Below are 13276 nucleotides of genomic sequence, written 5' to 3'. Positions count from 1 at the left end.
CCACCTCATTTTTAGTGTTTAATTGTTTATATTTTCAATAATTAAATGTACAAAATAAAGTTAAAAAAAGGGAAAAAAAGAGTTCAGGATTGGTTTGCTATTCTTTCACATCATCGAATAAGTTCAGTATGTTACTTAGATTAGTTTTCTTTTTAATTCCTTCAGTGTGGAACATTTTACTTAAAAAATGGAGCAAAAGTTGGGTTCATATGTTTCAGTTTGTTTTCAGTTTTAGTTCCTCTCATCCTTGTAAATTTAATATTATTTTTCTGAATATGCAGAACACTAATATGCTTCAGAAGTAAAATCTATAAAAAGGTTAACCCAGAGAAGTTGCCCTATACCTCCTGATGCCTATTCCTTGAAGGTAAAGCATTTCACTGATTTTTATCTTCCTGTGTTTATTTTTGAAAAAGTTAGCAGATAGATGTACATTCTCTTATTTCCTCTTCTTTCTTTCATAAAAGGAGTTAATGTGCCTATGCATTTTGCTTTTTTTTACCTAAAATTACCTCCTGGAAATTGTTCCATATCAATTCATAAAGATCTTCCTCATTTGTTTCAAGTACCTCTCTCTGTGGATATCCCACAGTTTATTCAACCTATCTGCCTTATGTATGGTTGACTAGGTTGTTTCCAATATTTTGCAATTACAAATAACGCTGCAATGAAAAACCTTCTACATATGTATTTTTGTGTTATTGAAGGTATATCTTCAGGGTAAGTGTCTAGAAGTATAACTGCTGCATTGAAGGGTAAATACTTATATGCTTTTGTTCAATAGTGTCAAATTCTCCTTCACAGAGGTTGAACCATTTTGCATTCTACTAGTGATGTATAAGAGCTCCTGTTTCCCCACAACCTCAGTAATAGAATGTACTGTCAAGCATTTGAATTGTTGCCAATCTGATGGGTTAGAAATAGTATCAGTGTAATTTTATTTTTTTTTTAAGATTTATTTATTTCTCTCCCCTTCCCCCCGCAACCCCAGTTTTCTGTTCTGTGTGTCTATTTGCTGTGTCGTCTTTGTCCGCTTCTGTTGTTGTCAGCGGCACAGGAATCTGTGTTTCTTTTTGCTGCGTCATCTTGTGTCATTTTCTCTGTGTGGGCGTGCCATTCTTAGGCAGGCTGCACTTTCTTTCGCGCTGGGCAGCTCTCCTTACAGGGCACACTCCTTGCGCGTGGGGTTCCCCTACGCGGGGACACCCCTGCGTGGCACGGCACTCCTTGCGCGCATCAGCACTGTGCGTGGGCCAGCTCCACACGGGTCAAGGAGGCCTGGGGTTTGAACCACAGACTTCCCATGTGGTAGACGGACGCCCTAACCACTGGGCCAAGTCCGCTGCCCCAGTGTAATTTTAATCTGCATTTTTCTTATTATGAGTGAGGTTGAACATAATTTCATATGTTTAAAGGATATTTTAAAAATCGCTTTCTGTGAATTGTATGTTCATATCTTTTGTTCATTTTTCTATAGGATTTTTGCTCTCCTCCTGGCTCTATTTTTAAAAGTTCTTTATATTTTAGGAATATTATTCCGACAATGCATTTTTTAGGGAAAAATACCAACAATAACAAGTATTTTTAAAAAATACTGTGTCAGATAGTAAACAAAGTGCTGATTCATATTTCATTCACTGAAATACAGTGTCAGGATGTAGAGTATGGTTGGCAAATGCTATAGCAGATAAACATGATTTGTAGATATTAAAAAAGCTGTTTGCTCTCTTTAAAAAAGATTCGAGGCTTAACAAGAGTTCGAGAAGCAAAATCTTAAATAACGGACTTGGCCTGTGTGCTCAATAGAAAAAAAGACTATTCATCCTTAGCAGTCCTTTTTGCTAGCGGTCATTTTCAGTATATGCTCTTGAAAATGAAGGGTAAGGTTCTGTGAACATGCCTTTCAATATATTCAAAAGAACAGTAATAGGTTGTATTATACTGGAGTATATGAAACATCAACATAGGCTTCTAAATAAAAACCTGATTGATTAAGGCAGTTGTTGCCTTTTCTACTTTGGCTTCCCTCTATGACTTTGGCTAATAGTACAAATTTAAGAATGTATTTCCATAAACTAGAACAAATGTACGTCACTATTACAAGGTGTTAATAATAGGGTAGTATACATGGAAAAAAAATATACCTAATGCAAACTCTAGACTATAGTTAGCAGTAGTATTTTAATTTTTTCATCAATTGTAACAAAGGTACCACACTAATACTAAGTGTCAAGAATGGGGGCAGGGGTATGAGGGGTATGGGGTTTTCCTTTTTGGAGAAATGAAAATGTTCTAAAATTGATTGTGGTGATAAATGCACAACTCTGTGATTATACTGAGAGCCACTGATCACATACTTTGGATGGATTGTATGGTGTGTGAATATAACTACTTAAAAAAAAACAACAGTTATATGATTTATGTAAACAAAACAAAAAACCTTCGAGGGACCAGTTAGATCCATGCAATGTAACAATATAAAGTAGGATAACGAGAATGAAGTGGATCAATATGTGTTCTTATGGAACAATCTCCCACATTTATTAAATGTAAAAGCAAGAGTATAGAACAGTAAGCACAGCATACTTTCATTTGAATGGAAAATCTAGGGTATGTATACATTTGTAAATGTGTGTAGGCATAGCATATTTCTGGAAAGATTCAATAGAAACTAGCAACCAGAGCCACCTCCTGAAGGGGAAGTAGAGGCTTGAAGTAGTGTGCATACCCTTCTGTACGGTTTGTATTTTTTTTTTTTTACCACTTATGAATATTACTTCTGCAATAAAAGTATATTAAGAACATTTTACTACATTCTTAAATATTCTTCACTACCATGCTTTTAAGTATGGATATAGCATAATTTACTTAATTTCATTATTGGACATTTAGGTTGTTTTGAAAATTTTCAGTGCTATAAATAATACTGTGATAAATACTCTTAAAACATTCTTATAATGGTTTACATTACATATAATTACATATGTCATTGTGCACATAGGTAATTTCCTTAAGATACATTTCTTTAAACGTTATTGTGGTAGTTTGGAATTGTTACGTACAGCAGAAAATCATGTTCTTAAATTTAATCTATTCTTGTGGGTATAAACCTATTTTAAATAGGGCCTTTTGATGAGGTTACTTCAGTTAAGGTGTGGCCCAGGGTGGGTCTTAATCCTTTCACTGGAGTCCTTTATAAGGGAATGAAATTCAAAAAGAGAGTAAGCTACAGAAGCAAGAAGCTGAAATCAGTGAAACCTGAAGAGAGAGGAGAGCAAGCAGAGGCTACCACGTGCCTTGCCATGTGGCAGAGGACCCAAGGATCAACAGTAGCTGGTGTTAGGAAGAAAGCATCACCTTGATTGTGCCCTGATTTGGACATTCTTGTGGCCTAAGCACTGTAAGCTTGTAAGCTAATAAATTCCCATTGTTAAAGCCAACCCATTTTATGGTATCATCTGTCAGCAGCCTAGCTTACTAAAACAGTAATTAATAATTTTTAAGGCTTTAGATCCGTATTGCCAAACTTCCTTTCCAATTAAATGATATTAATATATATTCCCAATGGCAGTCTCACCAATAATGGTATTTCAAAATTTGTTTGCTAATTTGAAAGGTAAAAGGCAGAATCTTGTTTTAATTGACAGTAATTTGCTTATTAGAGAGGTTGACTTTTTTCTTGTTCGCATGCTACTGGCCATTTGTATTTTTTCCTTTTATGAACTGCCTGATGACATGTCTTACCCATGTTCCTATTGGGATAATATGGATATTTCTCTCTCTCTCTCTTTTAAGTTGATAAATACACACACACATATTTAAATTTTGGGGGACATTCCCAGTTTGTCTGCTGCAAGTACTTTCCTTGCTTTTGTCATTTGTCTTTTATTTTTATTGCTATATAGATATATTTATCTTTTCTTTAATATATTTTCCATTAAATTTAGGCTAAGAAAGGTCTTCTAATACCACAAGATTAGAGAAAGATTATCCCATATTTTCTTTATTTATGCTCATTAAACATTTTACTCCATTTGGAAATTATTTTAGAGTATGGTTAATTGAGAGTGATGAACTTTCATTTTTTCCTGAAAGGCTTACATTTTTTGTTCCACTACCATATCTTAAATAATCCATCCTTTTCTAATGTTTTTATTAAAACCTTTTTATTTTGAAACAATTTTACATTTAGAGAAGAGTTACAAAGACAGTACACAGTGTTCCTGTATCCATTGGTGTTAAATCCTAACTTAATTAAATTCCTACATGTTTTTCCTTCTATTTTCAGTCTTTGGTCAGATCCATGCAATACATTTTATTTTATTTTAAGATTTATTTAATTTATTTATTCCTGTCTCCCTTGTTGTTTGCGGTTGCTGTCTGCTCTCTGTACCCATTTGCTGTGTGCTCTCTGTGTCTGCTTGTCTTTCTTTAGGAGGTACCAGGAACCAAACCTGGGACCTTCCATGTAGGAGAGAGGCACTCAATCACTTGAGCCACCTCAGCTGCCTGGTTTGTCATGTCTCTCTTTGCCTTTCTTCTTTCTCTCTTTGTCGCGTCATCTTGTTGCATGAGCTCACCATGCCTGCTACTTGCCTTCTCCAGGAGGCACCAGGAACTGAACCCAAGACCTCCTATGTGGTAGGTGGGAACCCAGTCGCTTGAGCCACAGCCACTTCCCATGCAATACATTTTAGAAACATGTTCCTTCAAAATAGTAAAAACCAAAATTGTGTGTGTGTGTGTGTAAAGAGCCAATATTATCATTGCTAGATAGTGATTGCAGGGATAATTTTTATTTTCTTCTTTTTCCTTTGCCTGTTTCCTAAATACTCTAAATATTCTATAATAAGCAATATTATTTTTATAATCAGAAAAAGGCCTATAAACATTATCTTAAAAAACAGTGTGGGAGCACTGAACTAGTCAGTAAAATGGCTATTAAGAAGAACTCATTCAAGAGTTCTAGTTAAGTGATGTTTCATTTTAACAGTTCTCCATTCATGCCTTTGGAATTCATTAATAATTGTAATGCCTGAGAACAGAACTTTCTACAAAGTAAACTACTATTATTATCAGTTTAAGTATAATGACGGAAGAGGACTTGGCTCAATGGATAGGGCATCAGTCTACCACATGGGAGGTCCATGGTTCAAACCCCGGGCCTCCTTGACCTGTGTGGAGCTGGCCCTTGCGCAGTGCTGATGTGCTCAAGGAGTGTCCTGCCATGCAGGGGTGTCCCCTGCATAGGGGAGCCTCACACGCAAGGAGTGCGCCCCATAAGGAGAGTTGCCCAGCGCAAAAAGAAAGTTCAGCCTGCCCAGGAATGGTGCCGCACACACGGAGAGCTGATGCAGCAATTTGATACAACAAAAAAGAGACACAGATTCCAGTGCTGCTGACAACAACAGAAGCAGACAAAAGAAGAACATGCAGCAAAATGGACACAGAGAACAGACAACTGGGGTGGGGGGAGGGAGAAGGGGGAGAAATAAATAAAATAAATCTTAAAAAAAAAATACGTATAATAAAATCAGTCACTCTTCCTAGATTACTCAAGGACATAAATATCTTCACTACTTTCTTAGGTTTAGGGAAATACAGGAAGTTTTAGAGAAGGCAACATAGAAAGCCATGTTTCAGAGGGTCCCTAGTTCAGTCTTTCTTTCCCAAACAAAGTTATATGAAGTGTGGTAGCTTGGAGCTAGGTACCCCAGAAAAACATGTTCTTACACTTAATCCCTTTCTGTAGGTACAAACCCACTGTAAGTGGACCTTCTGATGAGGCAACTTCAGGTAAGGTGTGCTCCAGCTGAGTAAGGATGGGTCTTAGAGTCCTTTATGGAAGGCCTTATGGGGAGGTCACAGAGAGGGAGACAGCCAAAGGGAGCAGCAAGAAGCTGAAGGCAAAGAGAACTCAGAAGAGGAAGAAGCCATGGAGGCCACCCTGTGCATAGCCATGTGACAGAAAAGCCAAGGACCAAGAACCAGTGGCAGCAGTCACAGAACACCAAGGTCTTCTGGGAAAAGGCATGGCCATACTGACACACTGATTTTGGACTTCTCCTCGCCTCAAAATGGCGAGCCAAGAAATTCCCGTTGTTGAAGCCAACCCACGGCATGGTATTTGCTTCGGCAGCCAGGAGACTAAAACAGATTCTCTACATGCCAAGTCAATCAGGTTGTATCGTTTGAAATGGAAATTCAAGGACCAATGCTTCCCTCACAGGGATTGCTGGGAGAATTCCTAAAAGAATTAAGCAAGAAGGAACACTGTAGAAGAATAGAGTGGCTATCACGAAACACGATTTTCAGTAGAACAATTGAGGTTTATAATGAGATGGGATTTAAAAAGTTTTAATGGGTTGAGAGGACATGGGACACAGATTTAAGCCTTAGCACCTTTGAAGCAGGGAAACAAAGGCCATACATACAAACCCAAAATGCTGGTAAGATGAGACGGGTGGAAGAAGTGTTTTTCCACTTTCGTTTTTAAAATTCTTAATATCTACTTTAAAAAGAAAGCCTCAAAAAATAAAATGAAATGTTTAAAAATATATGCATTAAATATAAGACAGTTTTTACAAAATATAAATACAAATATACTAGAGAGAAAGAAAAAGAATAGAAGCTATGTATGGTAGGGCAAGCATAGAGAGATTGAGAGGTGATTAGTTTTGTTTATTATTATTATTATTATTGGAATAATGAAAGTGCTCTAAGAAAGAAGTGATTAATGCACAAATATGTGATTACACTGAATACCACTGATTATACACTTAGGATGGATTTATGTTTATTAATATGCATTAATAAAATTGATTTAAAATATATATATATGTATTATATCCCAAATGTATCAATCTATTCCAATGGTTGTAAATTTATTCACTTTGTTATATGTATGTTATCTTCAGAAAGTTGCATGATTCACCTCATCCTGCTGGTATTCTCCATGGCTTTAGCTCTTATCCTCGAGGACTGGTTTCAATGACCTAATGAATCATTTGCATTCCTGATTGCTATAATGCTAGGATTTCCCTACTGCTTCATTCCTGGCCCCACCCCAGCTCATTCATTTAAGTTTATCAATATTCTTTATACATGAGTAATATCAAACTTTACACTGTCTAATAGTGACAAGTTAATTACATAGTTATTAGGAGATAATGTAGAGTAGTAACGTAAGTTATCATGTAATTACCATTGTTCTCAGAGGCATTACCATGCAATTAAAGCAAACCTGATAATAATATTTTATAGCAACTAACCAATGGTGCTGAACTTTATATTCTCTCTGCCCACCTCCCTGTCCAAAATTTGTGCTGTCTTTTTGGGTCAATTTGATGTTCAATTCTTTGTTTATTTTCTATCTTTCTTAGATCTCTACCCTTTAGTGACGATTTATGTGCTCTCTTTAACAGGACTGCTTTCTCTTAAGATCTTTATTTTATTTCAATTAAAAAAAAAAAATATGGAACGCTTCACGAATTTGCGTGTCATCCTTGCGCAGGGGCAATGCTAATCTTCTCTATCATTCCGATTTTAGTGTATGTGCTGCCGAAGTGAACACTCTCTTAAGATCTTTAAATTTCTTACCATCTATACCAGTGATTATCAGGTATATACTGTCACATGGCATATGGCACTTAAAGGCTAATTATTACTAATATATTATTATTTTGGCAGCATCAGCAAAGGTAATAATATGTAAGTGAAAACTGGCTCATGTGAATCCTCAATTTACTAGGCTCATGCCACTACCATTCTTACACTTTTTTTTTTTTTAAACCCAGGACCTTGTACATGGGAAGCAGGCACTCAACCATGGTGCTCTACCTGATCTCATCTTACACTTGATTTTTATTATAAGAAGCAAATGAAAAGAAAGTAAAAACCTATAATGTGTATCAAAAGTACCTTGATTCATTCAAATGACTAGCAGTTACTTAATACCTATCATTTCTAGGCACTGTGTTAGATACCAAAGGATTTGAGGATGAATAAATAATAGTGTTTGCCCTTGAAGATTTTACAGCTTTAGGAGGGAAAGCCATGTGAATACTTATAAAATGGCAAAGCATCTAAGGTCTGAAAGAAGATTGCATATATAGAGCATGTAAGCAAAGGTGAGAGTGGCATGAAATAAAGATGGAGGGATAGGCAGATCATATAGATCCTTCTAGGTGACTATAAGCAGCTTGTTTTGCAGTCTATATGGCATTAGAAATCACTAAATGGGCTGTAAGTAGGGGAGTGAAATAATTTGATTTCTTCCTAAAAAGATCATTTTGGCTACTGTGTAGAAAATAGGAGTGCAAGAAAGAGTGAAAACATACAGATCAGTAAGGAAGCTATGGTAGTAAGTTGAAAACTGGCCTTCACTGAAATCATGGCAGAGAAGTAAAGAGAAGTGGATGGATTTGAGATATGAGATATATCCTCAAAATTTAATCAAAAGAACTCACTGAATATTTGGACAGAGGGAAAAGGAATGACTCCTAGGATTCTAACTTGAGCTATGGGATATTTGATGTTTCATATATTGTGTGACAAAAGAATCATGTTGTAGATAGTAACATTTTCAGAACTATAAATGTGCAAAGGGTATAGACAAGGCATGCAAAAGGATACTACACATGTTAATAGAGTCCACCCATGCACTACCCTTTCAAGGAAAATCCCCTCAACACCAGCACTGCTGAGGGCATCAGTTGATGTTTTGTGTATGTAAATCAAACCTTACCACAGCTGTAGCTAGTTGGACCAAAGGGTGGGCATCTGATCCAAGGGCAAACAACTTATGGTTCTTATAGTCTACTTACGATGTGGAACAAAAAGTGATTTAACTTAGTGTTCTCTTTCAGGAGCCAGAATGGGAAGCAAAGAATGACTTGGAAGGTGTTTGTGAGATAGGAAGAAACAAACACAGACAATGAATCTGAGGAACATTAATGAGTAAGCACTGGAGTGCAGAACCACGAACATCTGCTGCTACAGTTCTAAAATCACCATCTGGCTCCAATCTCAGTGAAAACTTGTCAGTTGTGGCTCTTGTTTGGAATTTCTTAGAGATTTCTCTTATAGTACATATTACTTAATGAATTCTTAATATGTGCCATTCACTGTCCTAAGTGCTTTATAAACATTCTTTCATTTAACTTTCACAATAACTTAAATGAGGTAGATACTCATTACCCTCATTTTTACAGATGAAGAAAATGAGGCCTAGAAATGTTAAGGAACTTGTCCATCATTCTACCCACAACTGTCAGTGGTGGTACCAGGACCCAAACCCGAGACATCCTTTGAGACCCATGTCTTAACCATTATGTTATAATGTCTTCCTTAATGTTTATGTACTTTAAAAATTCCTTAGCCTGAGCTAGATGAAATGGATTTCTGTTCCTTTCAGCCAAAGGAGTCAGATGAAAAAGTGCCTTTTTTTAAAAAAAAAGATTTATTTATTTATTTCTCTCCCCCTCCCCTCCCCACCCCCGTTGTCTGTTCTCTGTGTCCATTTGCTGCATCTTCTTTGTCCACCTCTGTTGTTGTCAGTGGCACAGGAATCTGTGTTTCTTTTTGTTGTGTCATCTTGCTGTGTCAGCTCTCCGCATGTGCGGCGCCATTTCTGGGCAGGCTGCACTTTCTTTCGCGCTGGGCGGCTCTCCTTACAGGGTGCACTCCTTGCGCATGGGGCTCCCCTATGCGGGGGACACCCCTGTGTGGCACGGCACTCCTTGCATGCATCAGCACTGTGCGTGGGCCAGCTCCACATGGGTCAAGGAGGCCCGGGGTTTGAACCGTGAATCTCCCATGTGGTAGATGGACGCCCAACCCCTGGGCCAAGTCCGCCGCCAAAAAAAGTGCCTTCAAGCTAAAGTATGACTACCCTACCATATCTTACTTTCCCTACCATGACCACAAGCACTGTCATTTTCAAGATAATTGAACAGAATGAAATAAAATCCTGTATTGTGGGAATTTTCACATGTGCGTTAGAAATAGGATGCTATATTAAAATAATAAATTAATATTTTCTTTTCCTTGTTTTTGAATACTTCAATATAGAAGAAAGATCTAAATACAATTCTGATCAATCAATTTCCTTTTCTACCTTCTGAAAAATTAAAAGAAAGCACTCCAGTGTTGCCTTTTTATGTAACTTAAAATTTTATGACCTGCTACTAGCTGAATAGTTAAAAGAGTCATGGCTTAAAGACTAAACTCAGGGTAGAATTAGGCTTAGAACCCATTTACAGATAAACATCTGACAACACTTCAAAGGCAAAGAAAACTACAACATCTTTTGCTGTCTTTTTTGACAGTCTGTTACCCTTAGGTTTTCAAATTGGTCATCCCTTAGCTATCATAAACTTTGTTAGTCATTTAGGTAGGCTTGGGCCGTAGTGTAAGAAGGCATGATGGGAAGCGGATTTGGCTCAATGGATAGAGTGTCTGCCTACCACATAGGAGGTCCAGGGTTCAAACCCAGGGCCCCCTGACCCGTATGGTGAGCTGGCTCGCACGCAGTGCTGTGCTGATGTGCACAAGGAGTGTGTGCCACGCAGGGGTGTCCCCGTGTAGGGAAGCCCCATGTGCAAGGAGTATGCCCTGCCAAGGAGAGCCACCCCCCACACAAAAAAACGCAGTCTGCCCCAGCCGCACACACGGAGAGCTGACGCGGCAAGATGACCAAACAAAAAGAGGCACAGATTCCCGGTGCTGTTGACAAGAATGCAAGCGGACAAAGAAGAACACACACAGTGAATGGACACAGAGAGCAGACAACTGGGGGGGTGGGAGGGGAGAGGAAGAGGAGAGAAATAAATTAAAAAAAAAAAAAGAAGGCATGAGGAGTTTACTGTAAGACACTGAATAAATAATTGTAGAGATGGAAAGACTCACTTTAAATATAATATGATGGTCAAACTTACTTTATAATAAATTTTTAGGTTTTTTTTCTTTTGTTCATCCTCCTAGATAAGTGATTTTTTTCAACTGTGATGTTTTCCCAGCCATTTCCAAGTGGGAAGGTAAAGTGTTTATATGAACTACCTCTCATCAGGTTCAACAGCTGATGGAGTTTCCATAGATAGTAACTAACTCCTCACTCTGACCTTTATCTTTTGCACGGATGTGCATCAACTTTTATCCTTAAGAGATGACTAACTTAAGGCAAACTAGAATATTTTTTAATCTTCTTTAATCAAGGTATTTAGAAACAATGGTGGCAATGACAGTTTTATTTATGTGTCTAGATGATGTCATGTTACAAAAACATTTACCTTTAATAAAAATGGTAACCAGATATTTATATCTCAAAGTCGTGCATTTTAAATGTTTTATGATTGCTTCATTACATCATTAAAATCAGCTTTTCAGAAGAATCATGTATTTCTTCTGGAGTGAGTACGGATAACTGTCTCTTTACATTGGTTTTGACTCTAATTGTGTTCTAGTGTTAGCCTAATTACTAGAGTGAGACAAAGTCTGAAAACCCTTAGCCATTAAATTCATATATTTAACAAGTCACAACCTTGAAATCTTGCTCTACCTGAAAGCACAGTTAAAGTGCTTGACTATTATTACTAGAGGAAAGTTTTAATGAAAGCTAATTAAGTTGCAAAACTCCCAAGTGGTTAACTGATTTTAGGGGCTAAATTTCTGGTACGTCTAATTATCCTCTGATGGCTTTACTTAGTGTTTCACAACCATGACAGATGACAATGAAAAACTGCAGTGAAATTCATTCACCCTGACACTGTGTTAAGCACTGGCTTCTCCCTCTCCAAGTAAAATCAATACTCTGTTTGAGTAAACAGGTTTACAGCTTTATTAGGATGTCTTGCTTGTTCTGTAACAGCTACTTGAAGCTGTGGTAACAAATCGACTCAACTCAGTTAAACCTAGAGAGCTGGGTAAGAGGCTCATCGATAACATTGTTATAAAAATAAACTGCAGGAGATCAGAAAGCTGGAGCAAACAGTCTGGGAAATGTCAATATTTTCCCTTGCAGAGGTTGACAAAAACAGTGAGATCATGTAGAAAGTCTTTTTCTCCCTCTTAAAAATGTTTCTTGTTTCTATTGGATAAAGCATTCCTAGCTTTTGTGCACAGCTCTTCTGAATGAAATTTTCACTTTCTACTTCCCATGCGCATCTGGAATAGGAAGCTGATGTAAATACTTGCTATTTTTTCCTGCCATTTTAGATTGTTCAGATTGTTTATTTTCCTTCATATTTAGGGACATATTTTGGTCTTCACTGACTTTATAAAATGTTGTCTAGAATACCAGTATTCAAGTTGTCTAGAATACCAGTGATGGCTCAGTATTACCTTCTTTTTATCACTCAAACAAAACTTTTGTCACTTCAAGTCAATGTTCATTTCTTGCTATAATATCTGTGAGACCTGATAGTGCACCTCTAAAATCAGGCCTTCCATATTTTTGCTCCAATAGCAAACAGTGTTGGTTTCCATAGGCTGTACAACCTCTTGACTAGAAGCAGCACATATAAAATATCTACTATCTATTAGGGACAAGCCTCCATAGTGGCTATCGTTCTACCAAACAAGGACTTACATACCGTACTTTTAGATGTCCACAGGTTGCTCAAAGAACATCTGGCAGGAAATTCCCATTTCAATTTGGCTAGTTTAGACTATCCAGATGTGACAAAGGCATAGTTTCCCCCACTGAAAAGTGCTCAGATGTACAATTTTTCCTTTCATTTTCTGTCTAGTCTAGTCAGTAAAATTTTGTTTTGCCTTCATACTGACTACCAACTACTCATGAACTCAAATTACAACTTGTGACCTGTATGTTAGAAAATACAGATTTTTTCAGGGCAAAGGATATCAACAAACATTTTTAAATAACTTAAAAAGCTACAGTGCCTGCCAGGGTAAAGTCTGACCTAGCAGGTATTTGCATAATGAAAACCAAAGCCTAAGCGGTGTCAGATGGTTCAGTGGCTGACGTGGACAGGAAGTCAATTAAGAGCAAACCCTTAGAATAGCTCAGCTCAACACATCCTCCTACACAAAGACAAGTGGTCAGTGCTATAGCTATGAAGATAACTTATTATTTCCTCTTTGTGGTGACCAAAAATGGAAACTTCTATTAACATAGCATGAGATATTATATCTGAAAAAAAAAAAAAAAAAAGACTTTTAAATGCCCCTCACTTAGGAACGAAGCCCCTGAAGAGTGCTACTATGTCATGTTCTACTTACAGAGATAAGGTGCCCTTCCACCCCTACCCCTTTCAAA

The 13276-nt window shown here is 37.3% G+C and overlaps 1 protein-coding gene and 1 non-coding gene across 9 annotated transcripts in view; both read right to left on the bottom strand.

Moving 5' to 3' along the window:
• The window catches only part of ADK (adenosine kinase), a 573433-nt gene that overhangs the window by 13975 nt on the left and 546182 nt on the right, over positions 1–13276 (bottom strand). The window lies entirely within an intron of this gene.
• On the bottom strand, positions 7469–7573 carry LOC111763335 (U6 spliceosomal RNA). The gene has a single exon (XR_002796221.2). It is a non-coding gene; the product is annotated as a U6 spliceosomal RNA (small nuclear RNA).

Source organism: Dasypus novemcinctus, chromosome 6, assembly GCF_030445035.2.
Source record: "Dasypus novemcinctus isolate mDasNov1 chromosome 6, mDasNov1.1.hap2, whole genome shotgun sequence".
Lineage (NCBI taxonomy): Eukaryota > Metazoa > Chordata > Mammalia > Cingulata > Dasypodidae > Dasypus > Dasypus novemcinctus.
This window is presented reverse-complemented; position numbering and strand designations above follow the sequence as displayed.